Here is an 18,129-nt window from a genome sequence, read left to right as displayed (position 1 = left end):
CCGTTTAGTGACTCTATCCTGTTGATTTCCATGTTTTCATCAGGTGATAAAGTAGTTGAGCTATAGATCGTGCTAGATATCATGTTTAGGCTTTGTGCCGGTATTAGTTTGACCCTTAGCGGTCATTTCTTGATGTCATCTTACTAGTTTCATTTACTATTTCATACTCAGTCATGATCATGCATTTTTATATCATATCTCAGTCTCAATTATTTATTGATTCATCATAGCATTGTTCCGGGCTGTTTTCATGACATTGTGAGCCCGTGGTGAGACTGGAGAGGTTGATGACTGAGTGAGGCCGAGTGACTGGTTATGAGTGACAGTTATGGGATTGGACTGCACATCGCTGTGGTTATATTGATGATTATGATAGCGCTTGGGCTGTAGGAGCCCCTCCGAAGTTTGTAATACACCCCAAGTGAGCGCGAATTATATTATTGAGGGATGGATTTCCCTGGACATGGATTTGCCTGAAGTACTTGATACATGGAGATGAATTTTTCCACAGGGTTGGATTGCCCTTTTTCCTCGGTACTGGTGACTTATAGTCAGTGTTGTATATGTTTCGGGATGGATTTCCCTAGGCCAGATGGACATATACAGTACCGAGTGGTCGAATACTTGAGAGTGGAGCATATGGTGCATTTCATACAGTCTGTGCATTGGCATGTAGAGATAGCTGAGTTGTATACCTTACAATGTTCAGATCTGTATTTCCTTTACTGTTTGAGCTGTATATTTGACTTGAAAGCATGCCTACATTTCTACACATTTATTTCTGTTATACCTGTTGAGGTTGAGTTCGTCACTACCTTTCAGTCCAAAGTTTTGACTTGTTAATTACTGAGTTGGTGTACTCACGTTACTTCCTGCACTTTGTGTGCAGTTCCAAGCGTTTCTGGTCAGAGCAGCGGCTGCTGATTTTTCTGCATTTGGTGTTAGGGATTATTGAGGTAGCTGCATGACGTTCGCGGACCTCGATTTTTATCTTCCTTAGTTTATTTGTACTTTTGAGTTTATTTCTATAGACATTTTCGTGGACTATGTTCCGGTTATTAGACGCTCATGTACTCAGTGACACCCTAGTTTTGGGCTGGATTGTACCACTTTGGGATTTTCATATATTTTAAACAGTTTTTCTTAAATGTTAAATGCTTTCGTTAACGTTTCCAAACTTATACTTGTTGGTGTTGGGTTGTTTTGTTGAGGCTAGCCTAGTTCCACGATAGGTCCCATCACGACGGTTGATTTTGGGTCGTGACAAAACTTTATGGTTTTGGAGTATTTATTTCATTGCACTTTCTCTCTTATTCGCTTCGTTGAACTTTATTAAATTTTTTACTCCTTGTTTTCTTAATCAATGAAGTTTCAATTACTTAGAAATTTATTAAAAAGAATAATTACATGGTTAGTTCACAGTTGGCTTGCCTAGTGACGACGTTGGGCACCATCACGGCCTATACGAGAAATTGGGTCGTGATATGCGCCAGGGAACTGAAGCACAGCAAGTGAAGTACATTGTCCACCCAAAGCTGGAAATTCCGCTTTGCTAGCTTTTGTCCCTTTAAAGCTTGTAATAACACTGCAAAAAATTCCGCGCATGCCTGTGAAGTTGAAAACATTCCCATCTAATGTGTCTCCAGTTCGATTTTCAGGAATAATGAAGTTGGTCAAGATATCTGGATCGCCTGCTTGAGCCATCAAAGAACGTGCAACGACACTCAAAACAAAGATATGATCTTAAACAACAAGATTTAATTTCACGACCCAAAACTTAGCCTGTCGTGATGGCGCCTATCGTGGTACTAGGCAAGCTGACACCTCAAAAATATTTCCAAGACTTTTAAATAAAAAATGAAATAACATAGGTTTAAATAGTTAAAGCTCTCATAAACTAGATTGGAGAGGTTTGGGAGACTCTAGCCTCCATCTTTCAGTGGTGCAGATGGAGAGGATGCACAGGGTTTCTTGGATATGTGTCAGAGGATACTCCGTACGGCAGGTATTCTAGACACCAATGGGGTCTCGTTCACTACCTTTCAATTCTCTTGGGCTGCATTTAGCTGGTGGGAGACTTATGAGAGGCGTAGGCCAGTCGGCACAGCGCCCCTTACTTGGCAGCAGTTCTCCATTATCTTTCTGGAGAAGTTCGTGCCTCAGTCCTGTAGAGAGGAGTTGCACAGGCAATTTGAGCAGCTTCGTCAGGGTGTTATGTCTATGACGCAGTATGAGATATGATTCTCAGAGTTGGCCCATCATGCTATCTGGTTGGTTACCACATACAGGGAGAGGATCAGGAGGTTTATAGATGGCCTCTCTTATCAGCTACGATTCCTTATGACCAGAGAGAGAGTGTCTGGTGCTACTTTTGATGAGGTTGTCGACATCGCTCATCAGAATAAGATGGTTCGCAGTCAGGAGAGGGTTGAGAGGGAGGCCAAGAGGCCTCGTGGATAGGGAGGATTTAGTGGTGCTCCTTCTGGGAGTCAGTTACAGCACGGTAGAGGTCGTCCTTTCAAGCATACTCAGATGGCTCGCCCAGTGCACCGAGGTGCATCATCCGGTCATGGGCCCCATGGTTATCAGCAGGGCTAGACGGTGCCCTACCAGCTCAGAGTTCGTCTCATGCACCATCAGCTCAGGGTTCATCTGTGTCAAAACCTTCTAGTGGTTATTCCAGTGCTCGGGTTCCCTTCAGTCCCTAGTGGCCGGTAGAGGTTGTTTTGAGTGTGGGGATTTGGGTCATATCAAGAGGTTTTGTCCCCACCTGACGGGAGGTTCATCTCAGTAGAGGAGTCAGCGTTCGACTTCAGCACCAGTTCCTCCACCACCCACCCAGCCAGCTAGGGGTGGAGCTCAGTCAGCTAGGGGCCATCCGAGAGGGGGAGGCCGATCAGGGGGTGGCCATGCCTGTTTCTATGCCCTCCCATCTAGACCAGATGCCATTGCTTCAGATGCTGTGATTACAGGTATTGTTTCGGTTTTCCACCGAGATGCCTTGGTATTATTTGACCCTGGGTCCACTTATTCATATGTTTCCTCGTATTGCGCTCATTTTATGGATATGCCCCATGAGTCTTTAGTTTCATTTGTTCATGTATCTACTTCTGTGGGTGATACAATTATTGTGGACCGCGTATATCGGTCATGTATGGTGATCATTGGGGGTCTGGATACCAGAGTGGATCTTTTGCTGCTCAGTACGGTCGATTTTGATGTGATCTAGATTATCACGCTAAGACTATGACGTTGGTGATGCCGGGGTTGCCAAGGGTTAAGTGGAGCGGTTCTATAGACTATGTTTCCAGTAGAGTGATTTCATACATGAAGGCTCAGCGGATGGTTGAGAAGGGTTGCCTATCTTATTTGGTGCTTGTGAGGAATGTTAGTACAAAGGTCCCTGTTATTGATTCTGTTCCTGTGGTACGTGATTTTCCGGATGTGTTTCCTGCAGACCTGCCGGGCATGCCGCCTGACAGGGATATTGACTTTGAATTGATTTGGTGCTGGGCACTCAGCCCATTTCTATTTCACCGTATCATATGGCACCAGCGGAGTTGAAGGAGTTGAAGGGACAACTTCAGGAACTCCTTGATAAGGGGTTTATTCGGCTTAATGTGTCACCTTGGGGTGTACCGATCATATTTGTGAAGAAGAAGGATGGTTCCATGAGGATGTGCATTGATTACAGGCAGTTAAACAACGTCACAGTCAAGAACAAGTATCCTTCGCCACGTATTGATGATCTATTTGACTAGCTTTAGTGGGCGAGGGTGTTCTCCAAGATTGATTTGAGGTCTGGGGATCACCAGCTGAAGATTCGGGATTCGGTTATTCCCAAGACAGCTTTCAGGACCCAATATGGCCATTTTGAGCTCTTAGTGATGTCTTTAGGACTGACCAATGCCCCAGCAACATTCATGCATTAGATGAACAGTGTATTCCAGCCCTATTTGGACTTATTCGTTATTCATTGATGACATCCTGGTGTACTCTCGTAGCCAGGAGGAGCATGCTCAGCATCTAAGGATTGTATTACAGAGATTTAGGGAGGAGAAGCTTTATGCGAAGTTCTCCAAGTGTGAGTTTTGGCTCAGTTCAGTAGCATTCTTGGGGCACGTGGTGTCCAGTGAAGGTATTCAGGTGGATCCGAAGAAGATAGAAGTGGTGTAAAGTTAGCCTAGACCGTTCTCAGCCACGGATATTAGGAGCTTCCTTGGTTTAGTGGGCTATTACCGTCGCTTTGTGGAGGGATTTTCATCTATTGCATCGCCCTTGACCAAATTGACCCAAAAGAGTGCTCCATTCAGGTGGTCGGATGAGTGTGAGGAGAGCTTCCAGAAGCTCAAGACTGCTTTGACCACAGCTCTAGTTCTAGTTCTGCCGTCAGCTTCTGGTTCTTACACCATGTATTATGATGCTTCGAGGATAGGTATTAGATGTGTTCTGATGCAGGAGAGTAGGGTGATTGCCTATGCCTCGCGCCAGTTGAAGACTCATGAGAAGACCTACCCTGTCCATGACCTTGAGTTAGCAGCTATTGTGCATGCCTTAAATATTTGGCGGCACTATTTGTACGGGGTTCATTATGAGATTTATATTGATCACCGGAGTTTGCAGCACCTGTTCAAGCAGAAGGATCTTAATTTTCTCCAGCGGAGATGGTTGGAGCTTCTCAAGGAGTATGATATCACTATTTTGTATCATCCGGGGAAGGCCAATGTGTAGGCCGATACGTTGACTCGCCGGGCGGAGAGTTTGGGGAGTTTAGCATACCTTCCAGCAGCAGACAGACCTTTGGCATTGGATGTTCAGGCCTTAGCTGGCCAGCTTGTCAGATTGGATATTTCGGAGTTGAGTCGGGCATTGGCTTGTGTGGTCTCCAGGTCTTCTCTTTATGATCTTATCAGGGAGCGTCAGTATGATGACCCCCCACCTGCTCGTTCTTCAGGACAGGGTTCAACGAGGTGATGCTAGAGATGTGACTATTGGTGATGATGGCGTGTCGTGGATGTAGGGCCGGATATGTGTACCCAATATGGATGGGCTTCGGGAGTTGATTCTTGAGGAGGCCCACCGCTCGCGGTATTCCATCCACCCGGGTGTCGCGAAGATGTACCAGGATTTGACACAGCACTATTGGTGGAGGCGGATGAAGAAGGATATAGTTGGGTTTGTGGCTCGGTGTCTCAACTGTCAGTAGGTTAAGTATGAACATCAGAGACCGGGTGGTTTGCTTTAGAGGTTAGAGATCCCAGAGTGGAAGTGGGAGGGGATCACCATGGACTTCGGAGTTGGGCTCCCACGGACTTCGAGGAAGTTCAATGCTATTTAGGTTATTGTGGATCGACTGACCAAGTCCACGCACTTCATTCCAGTTGATACTCTTACTCTTCAGAGTGGATGGCTGAGATTTACATCTGAGAGATTGTTCGCCTGCATGGTGTCCCAGTTTCCATCATTTCAGATAGGGTCACTCAGTTTACATCGCAGTTTTAGAGGGTCGTGCAGCGAGAGTTGGGTACTTAGGTTGAGTTGAGCACAACCTTTCACCCTTAGACGGACGGACAGTCAGAGCGCACTATTCAGATATTGGAGGACATGCTATGTGCTTATGTTATCAATTTTGGGGGTTCATGGGACCAGTTTCTGTCGTTTGCAGAGTTTGTATATAACAACAGTTATCGGTCGACCATTCATATGGCTCCGTACGAGGCTTTATATGGAAGAAGGTATAGATCTCCAGTAGGATGATTTGAGCCGGGTGAGGCTAGGCTCTTGGGTACAGACTTGGTCCAGGATGCATTAGACAAGGTGAAATCGATTCAGGAGCGGCTTCGCATGGCGCACTCTAGGCAGAAGAGCTATGCAGACAGGAAGGTCCATGATGGGTCTTTCATGGTCGGAGAGAAGGTTTTGTTGAAGGTATCACCCATGAAGGGTGTTATGAGGTTTGGGAAGAGGGGCAAGTTGAGCCCTCGGTTCATTGGGCCTTTTGAGGTACTTTAGAGGATAGGGAGGGTGGCTTACAAGCTTGCGTTGCCACCTAGCTTGTTGAGTGTGTATCCAGTATTTCATGTTTCTATTCTCTAGAAGTATATCAGCGATCCGTCCCATGTTTTTGATTTCAGCACGGTTCAATTGGATAGTGATATGACTTATGATGTGGAGCCGATGGCCATTTTGGAGTGGCAGGTTCGGAAGTTGAGGTCAAAGGATATAGCATCAGTGAAGGTGCAGTGGAGAGGTCAGCCTGTAGAGGAGGCCACCTGGGAGACTGAGCGGGAGATGCGGAGCAGATATCCACACCTATTTGAGGCTCCAGTTATGTTTCTGGACTAGTTCGAGGATGAACGTTTGTTTAAGAGGGGGAGGATGTAACGACCCGGCCGATCGTTTCGAGAGTTAGATCCCCGTTTCCCCATCTCCTTTATTGGAGTGGTTTCGGAGTGAATTGAGGCATATAGTCTCTTATTTGAGAGCTTAAGTTGGAAGAGTTGACCAGATGTTGACTTATGTGTAAACGACCTCGAATTTGAATTTTGATGGTTTCGTTAGCTCCGTTAGGTGATTTTGGACTTGGGAGCTCATCCGGAATGTGATTTGGAGGTCTGTGGTAGAATTAGGCTCGAATTGGCAAAAATTAGAATTTTGGCGATTTTGGCCGGCGGTGGAAATTTTGATATCGAGGTAGGATTGGATTTCTGGAAGTTGGAGTAGGTCCTGTCATTTCTAACTTATGTACAAAATTTGAGGTCATCCGGATGTGGTTTGGTAGGTTTCAGCATCGTTTGTGGAGTTCGGAAGTTTAGAAGTTTTTAGGCTTGAATCCGGGCGTAATTTGGTGTTTAGATGTTGATTTTATTGATCCGAAGGTTTGACTAAATTTGTATAAGGTTATAGGATATGTTGGTATGTTTGGTTGTGGTTCCGAGGGCCTCGGGGTGATTCCAGGTGGTTAATGGAAGAATTAGAGTTGATGAAATAAAGTTGAAGCTGCTGGTTCTGGTGTCTTCCGCACCTGCGAAGTGTGAGCCCCAGGTGCGAGCCCGCAGGAGCGACTGAGGAGCCGCAGATGCGGTCATGGAGGACGTGGGCAGGAACCGTAGGTACGAAGGTATTCCCGTACCTGCGTGAGTCGCAAATGCGGGCAGTCATGCGCATGTGCCAGTTTTGACCGCAGAAGCAAGAGGGTTTCCGCACCTGCGGAAGGCACAGATGCGGTCTTGAGGCCGCAGGAGCGAAGTCAGGATTATCCCCACCTGTGATGGAATTTCCACAGGTGCGGCGACGCAGAAGCGATCAATGGACCGCAAGTGCAGTATTGCTAGGCAGAAAAGCACCAGCTCGAGGTTTTGTCATTTATTTTCAATTTTAGACTTGAGAAACTTGGGAGAGAGGCAATTTTCGAAGATTTTCAAGGAGCAACGTTGGGGTAAGTGATTCTAACCCATAATGGTATAACTTTCGTGAATCCATGGCTTTATTCATCATCTAATTAGGGATTTGAGCTTGAAATTTGAGAGTTTAGGGCTTGACAATTGGAGAGTGGATTTTGGGGATTTGAATGACCAAATGAGGTCGGATTTTGATAAATTTGGTTTGGTTAGACTCACGAGTGAATAGGCTTTCGGGTTTTGTGATTTTTGTTAGATTCCGAGACGGCGCCTGGGGATCGGGTTTGAGCCGATATCAGATTTTGGCTATAATTTGGTATTTTCCTTGTGGAATTGATTCCTTTAGCCTATATTGATGGTATTGTATTACTTGTGGCTAGATTCGGGACGTTCGGAAGTCGAATTGAGAAGCAATGGAATTTCGGAGTAGGACTTTGCTTGGTTTGAGGTAAGTAACATTTTTAAACTTGCTTCTGAGGGTTCGAGACCCCAAATTATATGTTATGTGATTGGTATTGAAGTGACGCACATGCCAAGTGATGGGCGTGCGGGCGTGCACCGTGAGAATTGTGACTTGGGTGATTCCATGGCACCGTTTAGTTACTCTATTCTATTGATATCTATGTTTTTCATAAGGTGATAAAGTAGTTGAGCTATAGATCATGCTAGATATCATGTTTAGGCTTTGTGCCGGTATTGGTTTGACCCTTAGCGGTCATTTCTTGATGTCATCTCACTAGTTTCACTTACTATTCCATACTCAGTCATGATCATGCATTTTTATATCATATCTCGATCTCAGTTATTTATTGATTCATCATATCATTGTTCCGAGTTGTTTTCATGACATTGTGAGCCCGTGGTGAGACTGGAGAGGTTGATGACTGAGTGAGGCCGAATGCCTGGTTATGAGTGACAGTTATGGGATCGGGCTGCATGCCGCAGTGGTTATATTGATGATTATGATAGCGCTTGGGCTGTAAGAGCCCCTCCGAAGTCTGTAATACACCCCAGTGAGCGCGAATTATATTATTAAGGGATGGATTTCCCTGGACATGGATTTTCCTGAAGTACTTGATACCTGGAGATGAATTTCTCCACAGGGTTGGATTGCCCTTTTTCCTCGGTACTGGTGACTTATAGTCAGTGTTGTATATGTTTCGGGATGGATTTCCTGGGGCCAGATGGCCATATACAGTACCGAGTGGTCGAATACTTGAGAGTGGAGCACATGGTGCATTACATACAGTCCGTGCATTGGCATGTAGAGATAGTTGAGTTTTATACCTTACAATGTTCAGATCTGTATTGTGGACCGCGTATATCGGTCATGTATGGTGACCATTGGGGGTCTGGATACCAGAGTGGATCTTTTGCTGCTCAGTATGGTCGATTTTGATGTGATCTAGATTATCACGCTAAGACTATGACGTTGGTGATACCGGGGTTGCCGAGGGTTGATTGGAGCGGTTCTATAGACTATGTTCCCAATAGAGTGATTTCATACATGAAGGCTCAGCGGATGGTTGAGAAGGGTTGCCTATCTTATTTGGTGTTTGTAAGGGATGTTAGTGCAGAGGTACCTGCTATTGATTCTGTTCCTGTGGTACGCGATTTTCCGGATGTGTTTCCTGCAGACCTGTCGGGCATGCCGCCTGATAGGGATATTGACTTTGGTATTGATTTGGTGCTGGGCACTCAGCCCATTTCTATATCACCGTATCGTATGGCACAAGCGGAGTTGAAGGAGTTGAAGGGACAACTTCAGAAACTCCTTGATAAGGGGTTCATTCGACTTAATGTGTCACCTTGGGGTGTACCGGTCATATTTGTGAAGAAGAAGGATGGTTCCATGAGGATATGCATTGATTACAGGCAGTTAAACAAGGTCACCGTCAAGAACAAGTATCCTTCGCCCCGTATTGATGATCTATTTGACCAGCTTCAGTGGGCGAGGGTGTTCTCCAAGATTGATTTGAGGTCTGGGTATCACCAGCTGAAGATTCGAGATTCTGTTATTCCCAAGACAGCTTTCAGGACCCGATATGGCCATTATGAGTTCTTAGTGATGTCTTTTATGCTGACCAATGCCCCAGCAACGTTCATGCATTAGATGAACAGTGTATTCCAGCCCTATTTGGACTTATTCATTATTGTATTCATTGATGACATCCTGGTGTACTCTCGTAGCCAGGAGGAGCATGCTCAGCATCTGAGGATTGTATTACAGAGATTGAGGGAGGAGAAGCTTTATGCGAAGTTCTCCAAGTGTGAGTTTTGGCTCAGTTCAGTAGCATTCTTGGGGTACGTGGTGTCCAGTGAGGGTATTCAGGTGGATCCGAAGAAGATATAAGTGGTGCAGAGTTGGCCTAGACCATTCTCAGCCACGGATATTAGGAGCTTCCTTGGTTTGGTGGGCTATTACCGTCGCTTTGTTGAGGGATTTTCATCTATTGCATCGCCCTTGACCAAATTGACCCAAAAGAGTGCTCCATTCAGGTGGTCGAATGAGTGTGAGGAGAGCTTCCAAAAGCTCAAGACTACTTTGACCACAGCTCCAGTTCTAGTTCTGCCGTCAGCTTCAGGTTCTTACACCGTGTATTATGATGCTTCGAGGATAGGTATTGGATGTGTTCTGATGCAGGAGAGTAGGGTGATTGCCTATGCCTCGCGCCAGTTGAAGACTCATGAGAAGACCTACCCTGTCCATGACCTTGAGTTAGCAGCTATTGTGCATGCCTTAAATATTTGGCGGCACTATTTGTACGGGGTTCATTATGAGATTTATATTGATCACCGGAGTTTGCAGCACCTGTTCAAGCAGAAGGATCTTAATTTTCTCCAGCGGAGATGGTTGGAGCTTCTCAAGGAGTATGATATCACTATTTTGTATCATCCGGGGAAGGCCAATGTGTAGGCCGATACGTTGACTCGCCGGGCGGAGAGTTTGGGGAGTTTAGCATACCTTCCAGCAGCAGACAGACCTTTGGCATTGGATGTTCAGGCCTTAGCTGGCCAGCTTGTCAGATTGGATATTTCGGAGTTAAGTCGGGTATTGGCTTGTGTGGTCTCCAGGTGTTCTCTTTATGATCGTATCAGGGAGCGTCAGTATGATAACCCCCCACCTGCTCGTTCTTAAGGACAGGGTTCAACGAGGTAATGCTAGAGATGTGACTATTGGTGATGATGGCGTGTCATGGATGTAGGGCCAGATATGTGTACCCAATATGGATGGGCTTCAGGAGTTGATTCTTGAGGAGGCCCACCGCTCGCGGTATTCCATCCACCCGAGTGTCGCGAAGATGTACCAGGATTTGACACAACACTATTGGTGGAGGCGGATGGAGAAGGATATAGTTGGGTTTGTGGCTCGGTGTCTCAACTGTCAGCAGGTTAAGCATGAATATCAGAGACCGGGTGGTTTGCTTTAGAGGTTAGAGATTCCAGAGTGGAAGTAGGAGTGGATCACCATGGACTTCATAGTTGGGCTCCCACAAACTTCGAGGAAGTTCGATGCTATTTGGGTTATTGTGGATCGACTGACCAAGTCCGCGCACTTCATTCCAGTTGATACTACTTACTCTTCAGAGTGGTTGGCTGAGATTTACATTTGAGAGATTGTTCGCCGGCATGGTTTCCCAGTTTCCATCATTTCAGATAGGGGCATTCAGTTTACATCGCAGTTTTGGAGGGCCGTGCAGCAAGAGTCGGGTACTTAGGTGGAGTTGAGCACAACCTTTCACCCTTAGACGGACGGACAGTCAGAGCACACTATTCAGATATTGGAAGACATGCTATGTGCTTGTGTCATCGATTTTGGGGTTTATGTCACCAGTGTCTGCCGTTTGTGGAGTTTGTATATAACAACAGTTATCAGTCGAGCATTCATATGGCTCCGTACGAGGCTTTATATGGAAGAAGGTATAGATCTCCAGTAGGATGATTTGAGCCGGGTGAGGCTAGGCTCTTGGGTACAGATTTGGTCCAGGATGCATTAGACAAGGTGAAATCGATTCAGGAGAGGCTTCGCATGGCGCACTCTAAGAAGAAGAGCTATGAAGACAGGAAGGTCCATGATGTGTCTTTCATGTTCGGCGAGAAGGTTTTGCTGAAGGTATTACCCATGAAGGGTGTTATGAGGTTTGGGAAGAACGGCAATTTGAGCCCTCGATTCATTAGGCCTTTTGAGGTACTTCAGAGGATAGGGGAGGTGGCTTACAAGCTTGCCTTGCCACCTAGCTTGTTGAGTGTGTATCCAGTATTTCATGTTTCTATTCTCCGGAAGTATATCAGCGATCCGTACCATGTTTTGGATTTCAGCATGGTTCAATTGGATAGTGATATGACTTATGATGTGAAGCCGATGGCCATTTTGGAGTGGCAAGTTCGGAAGTTGAGGTCAAAGGATATAACTTCAGTGAAGGTGCAGTAGAGAGGTCAGCATGTAGAGGAGGCCACCTGGGAGACTGAGCGGGAGATGCGGAGCAGATATCCACACCTATTTGAGGCTCCAATTATGTTTCTAGACTCGTTCGAGGATGAACGTTTGTTTAAGAGGGGGAGGATGTAATGACCCGGCCGGTCGTTTCGAGAGTTATAGCCCCGTTCCCTCATTTCCTATATTGGAGTGGTTTCGGAGTGAATTAAGGCACATAGTCTCTTATTTGAGAGCTTAAGTTGGAAGAGTTGATCAGATGTTGACTTATGTGTAAACGACCTCGGATTTGAATTTTGATAGTTTCGTTATCTCCATTAGGTGATTTTGGACTTAGGAGCGCGTCCGGAAGGTGATTTGGAGGTCTGTGGTAGAATTAGGCTCGAATTGGCAAAAATTAAAATTTTGGCGATTTTGGCCGGCAGTGGAAATTTTGATATCGAGGTTGGATTGGATTTCTGGAAGTTGGAGTAGGTTCTGTCATTTCTAACTTGTGTACAAAATTTGAGGTCATCCGGACGTGATTTGATAGGTTTCGGCATCGTTTGTGGAGTTCGGAAGTTTAGAAGTTCTTAGGCTTGAATCCGGGCGTAATTTGGTGTTTTGATGTTGAATTGATTGATCCGAAGGTTCGACTAAATTTGTATAAGGTTATAGGATATGTTGGTATGTTTGGTTTATGTCCCGAGGGACTCGGTGTGATTCCGGGTGGTTAATGGAAGAATTAGAGTTGATGAAATGAAGCTGAAGCTGCTGGTTCTGGTGTCTTCCGCACCTGCGAAGTGGGAGCCGTAGGTGCGAGCCCACAGGAGCGACTGAGGCGCCGCAGATGCGGCCATGGAGGATCTGGGCAGGAACCGTAGGTACGAAGGTATTCCCGTACCCGCGTGAGTCGCAAATGCGGGCAGTCAGGCGCATGTGCGGGTTTTGACCGCAGAAGCGAGAGAGTTTTCGCACCTGCGTAAGGCGCAGATGCGGTCTTGAGGCCGTAGAAGCGAAGTCAGGATTTTAAGGGAAATCCGCACCTGTGATGGAATTTCCGTAGGTGCGGCGATGCAGAAGCGATCAATGGACCGCATGTGCGGTATTGCTGGGCAGAAAAGCACCAGCTTGAGGTTTTGCCATTTATTTTCAATTTTGGACTTGAGAAACTCGGGAGAGAGGCAATTTTCGAAGATTTTCAAGGAGCAACATTGGGGTAAGTGATTCTAACCCATAATGGTATAACTTTCATGAATCCATGGCTTTATTCATCATCTAATTAGGGATTTGAGCTTGAAATTTGAGAGTTTAGGGCTTGAGAATTGGAGAGTGGATTTTGGGGATTTGAATGACCAAATGAGGTCGGATTTTGATAAATTTGGTTTGGTTAGACTCACGAGTGAATAGGCTTTCGGGTTTTGTGATTTTTGTTAGATTCCGAGACGTATGCCTGGGGGTCGGGTTTGAGCCGATTTCGGATTTTGGCTATAATTTGGTATTTTCCTTGTGGAATTGATTCCTTTAGCATATATTGATCGTATTGCATTACTTGTGGCTAGATTCGGGACGTTCGGAAGCCGAATTGAGAGGCAATGGAATTCCGGAGTAGGACTTTGCTTGGTTTGAGGTAAGTAACATTTTTAAACTTGGTTCTGAGTGTTCGAGACCCCAAATTATATGTTATGTGATTGGTATTGAGGTGACGCACATGCCAAGTGACGGGCGTGCGGGCGTGCACCGTGAGAATTGTGACTTGGGTGATTCCATGGCACCATTTAGTGATTCTATTCTGTTGATATCTATGTTTTTCATCAGGTGATAAAGTAGTTGAGTTATAGATCGTGCTAGATATCATGTTTAGGCTTTGTGCCGGTATTGGTTTGACCCTTAGCGGTCGTTTCTTGATGTCATCTCACTAGTTTCATTTACTATTCCATACTCAGTCATGATCATGCATTTTTATATCATATCTCGGTCTCAGTTATTTATTGATTCATCATATCATTGATCCGAGTTGTTTTCATGACATTGTGAGCCCGTGGTGAGACTGGAGAGGTTGATGACTGAGTGAGGCCGAATGTCTGGTTATGAGTGACAGTTATGGGATCGGGCTGCACGCCGCAGTGGTTATATTGATGATTATGATAGCACTTGGGCTGTAAGAGCCCCTCTGAAGTCTGTAATACACCCCCAGTGAGCGCGAATTATATTATTGAGGGATGGATTTCCCTGGACATGGATTTGCCTGAAGTACTTGATACATGGAGATGAATTTTTCCACAGGGTTGGATTGCCCTTTTTCCTCGGTACTGGTGACTTATAGTCAGTGTTGTATATGTTTCGGGATGGATTTCCCTAGGCCAGATGGACATATACAGTACCGAGTGGTCGAATACTTGAGAGTGGAGCATATGGTGTATTTCATACAGTCTGTGCATTGGCATGTAGAGATAGCTGAGTTGTATACCTTACAATGTTCAGATCTGTATTTCCTTTACTGTTTGAGCTGTATATTTGACTTGAAAGCATGCCTACATTTCTGCACATTTATTTCTGTTATACCTGTTGAGGTTGAGTTCGTCACTACCTTTCAGTCCAAAGTTTTGACTTGTTAATTACTGAGTTGGTGTACTCACGTTACTCCCTGCACCTTGTGTGCAGATCCAAGCATTTCTGGTCATGGCAGCGGCTGCTGATTTTTCTGCATTTGGTGTTAGGGATTATTGAGGTAGCTGCATGACGTTCGCGGACCTCGATTTTTCTCTTCCTTAGTTTATTTGTTCTTTTGAGTTTAGTTCTATAGACATTTTCGTGGACTATGTTCCGGTTATTAGACGCTCATGTACTCAGTGACACCCTAGTTTTGGGCTGGATTGTACCACTTTGGGATTTTCATATGTTTTAAATAGTTTTTCTTAAATGTTAAATGCTTCCGTTAACATTTCCAAACTTTTTGTTGTTGGTGTTGGGTTGTTGAGTTGTGGCTGGCCTAGTTCCACGATAGGCGCCATCAAGACGGTTGATTTTGGTTCGTGACAAAACTTTATGGTTTTGGAGTATTTATTTCACTGCATTTTCTCTCTTATTCGCTTTGTTGAACTTTATTAAATTTTCTACTCCTTATTTTCTTAATCAATGAAGTTTCAATTACTTGGAAATTTATTAAAAAGAACAATTACATGGTTAGTTCACAGTTGGCTTGCCTAGCGGCAACGTTGGGCACCATCACGTCCTATAGGAGAAATTGGGTCGTGATACGCGCTAGGGAACTGAAGCACAGCAAGTGAAGTACACTGTCCATCCAAAGCTGGAAATTCCGCTTTGCTAGCTTTTGTCCCTTTAAAGCTTGTAATAACACTGCCAAAAATTCCGCGCATGCCTGTGAAGTTGAAAACATTCCCATCTAATGTGTCTCCAGTTCGATTTTCAGGAATAATGAAGTCGGTCAAGATATCTGGATCGCCTGCTTGATCCATCCAACTACGTGCAACGACACTCAAAACAAAGATATGATCTTAAACAACAAGATTTAATTTCACGACCCAAAACTTAGCCTGTCGTGATGGCGCCTATCGTGGTACTAGGCAAGTCGACACCTCAAAAATATTTCCGACACTTTTAAATGAAAAATGAAATAACATAGGTTTAAATAGTTAAAGCTCTCATAAACTGGAAAGAAAGTCAAAACTCAATACGGAAGTTCCCAAAACCAGGGTGTCACTGAGTATATGAGCGTATATACAACACAAGTCTAAAAATACTGTCTATGAAAAACTGAAACTAAATACATAAAGCTAACAGATAGGGAGGGAGAGTCAAGGTCTGCGAACACCGGACAACTACCTCAAAATCTCCGAACACCCTCCGTGTCCGGTAACACTTGGTTCTGAATACGAAGTGCAGAGCGTAGCATGAGTACAACCAACTCAGTAATTAATAAGACTAACTATTGGACTGAAAGTAGTGACGAGCTTCACGAAAACAGTTCAAGTACAGAAAATTACAATACAGGAAAAATAGGCATGCTTTCAAGTTCTACATTTAAAGCCAAAACAGTTAATTCATGTCAAGTTCAACGGAAACAGGATATGGCATCTCTCAGAAACTACATGATAGTGATATATGCCAGCTAAAGTACACAGTAATGAAATCAAGTGCATATTCTCAGAGTAACAGTCACTCAGTTCCCCCATTCACTCCAACCTCACAGTCACTCATTCATCACAGTCTCTCATTTCTCGCAGTCAGTCAGCACTCGCACTCGCACTCGCACTCAGTAGGTACCTGCGCTCATTGTGTGTGTGCAGACTTCGGAGGGGCTCCTTCAGCCGAAGCGCTATAATAAGCCAATCATGGCATAGATCAATAAAATATGTTGCGGCATGCAACCCGATCCCAATAAATATCCATACAATCAGGCCATCGGCCTCCCTCAGTCATCAATCTCTCCAGCCTCTCGGGCTCTCAATAATCATGATAATCAGCCCAAACAGTGATGATATAATGCATCAATAAAGAACAACAGAGACTGAGATGTAATATACGAGCAAAAACTGTGACTGAGTATAGAGTGGCAATTTAACAAATAATTCAACATGTAACACGACCTCTAGGGGCCCTACAATATCAACACATAGCCTAAGCATGATTTCTAACATGATTTGCAGTTCAATTTCTATAACACATCGAGAATATACAGATAACAACAATTATTCAACTATACAGTTCCATGGAATTGACCGAGTCACAATTACTGTGGTGCACGCCCACACGCCCGTCACCTAGCATGTTCGTCACCTCAACACCAATCACATGACACAAAATTTGGGGTTTCATACCCCCAGAACCAAGTCTAGAATTGTTACTTAATTCAAACCGTGCAAATCCCTACTCCAACACGCCCTTGCCTTGCGAATGGGCCTCCAAATGCCTCGAATCTAGCCACAAACAGTTCGATACAATTAACACGGGCTAAATGAATCAATTCCATAAGAAAATACTAAGTTATTAATCAAAAGTCAAAAAGTCGACTGAAACGTCGGCCCTCGGACCCACATCTCAGAATCCAATAAAAGTCACAAAATCCAGAAGCCCATTCCGCCACGAGTCTAACCATACCAAATTTACCAAAATCCAACACCAAATCGACACCCAAATCCCCAATTTAAACTCTCTAAATCCCTAGCCTCAAACCCCTAAATTATACCTCATGGGAAATTTAATGGGAAAACATAATTATTAAATGAATTTGACAACAAGTGACTTACCTCAAGAAACCCCTCGAAAATCCTCTGACAAATCGCCTAATCCCGAGCTTGGAATGTTCAAAATGAAGAAAAATTGCGAACCCTTGAATTTAAGGTTCCGCCCAGCCCTTTTCACTTCTACGAAAACTTAACCGCATCTGCAGCATCGCAGATGCGACAATACTCCCGCTTCTGTGGTGAACCACTGGAACTGGGCCTTTGCACCTGCGGACCATGCTCCGCTCCTCCGCAAACGGAGGTGCGGGCATCATTCCCGCTCCCGCGCTAGCCTCCGCTTCTGCGCTCAACCTCTCCGCATCCGTGACCACACAGGTGCGGACAATCCTTCACACATGCGACCACATCCTTTCTCACTCCTGGGCGCATCTGGGCTCCCCAGCTCGCACCTGTGACCAAAGATCCGCATGTGCAATTGCACCAGAAGACTCCTAGCTTCAGGAATCTTCTAAATCTCATTTTCGATCCTTTAACCGTCTGAAATCAACCCAAGGCCCCCGGGACATCAACCAAACACACCAACAAGTCCTGAAACACATACAAACTTAGTCCAGCCCTCGAATCATATCAAACAACATAAAAAAACAAAAATTCAAGCCTAATGAAACTAAGGAATTCCAACTTCTACAAACGATGCCGAAACCTATCAAATCACGTCCCATTGACCTCAAATTTTGCACACAAGTCATAAATGATTCCGCAGACCTACTCCAACTCCTGGAACCCCATTTCAAGCCCAGTATCCACAAAATACACTCCTAGTCAAACTTCTAAATTTCCAACTTTCGCTCCTTCAAGCCTAATTCTACTGCGGACCTCCAATTAACAATCCGGACAGACTCCTAAGTCCAAAATCACCCAACGAAGCTAACAGAACCATCAAAACTCCATTCCGGAGTCGTCTACACAAAAGTCAACATACGGTCAACCTTTTCAACTTAAGCTTCCAACCTTGAGACTAAGTGTTTCAATTCATTCCGAAACCTCTCCGGACTCGAACCAACTACCCCGGCAAGTCACATAACGACAATTAAGCAGGGAATGAATA

The sequence above is a fragment of the Nicotiana tabacum genome, chromosome 23 (genome assembly GCF_000715075.1).
Source record: "Nicotiana tabacum cultivar K326 chromosome 23, ASM71507v2, whole genome shotgun sequence".
Taxonomy (NCBI): Eukaryota; Viridiplantae; Streptophyta; class Magnoliopsida; order Solanales; family Solanaceae; genus Nicotiana; species Nicotiana tabacum.
This window is presented reverse-complemented; position numbering follows the sequence as displayed.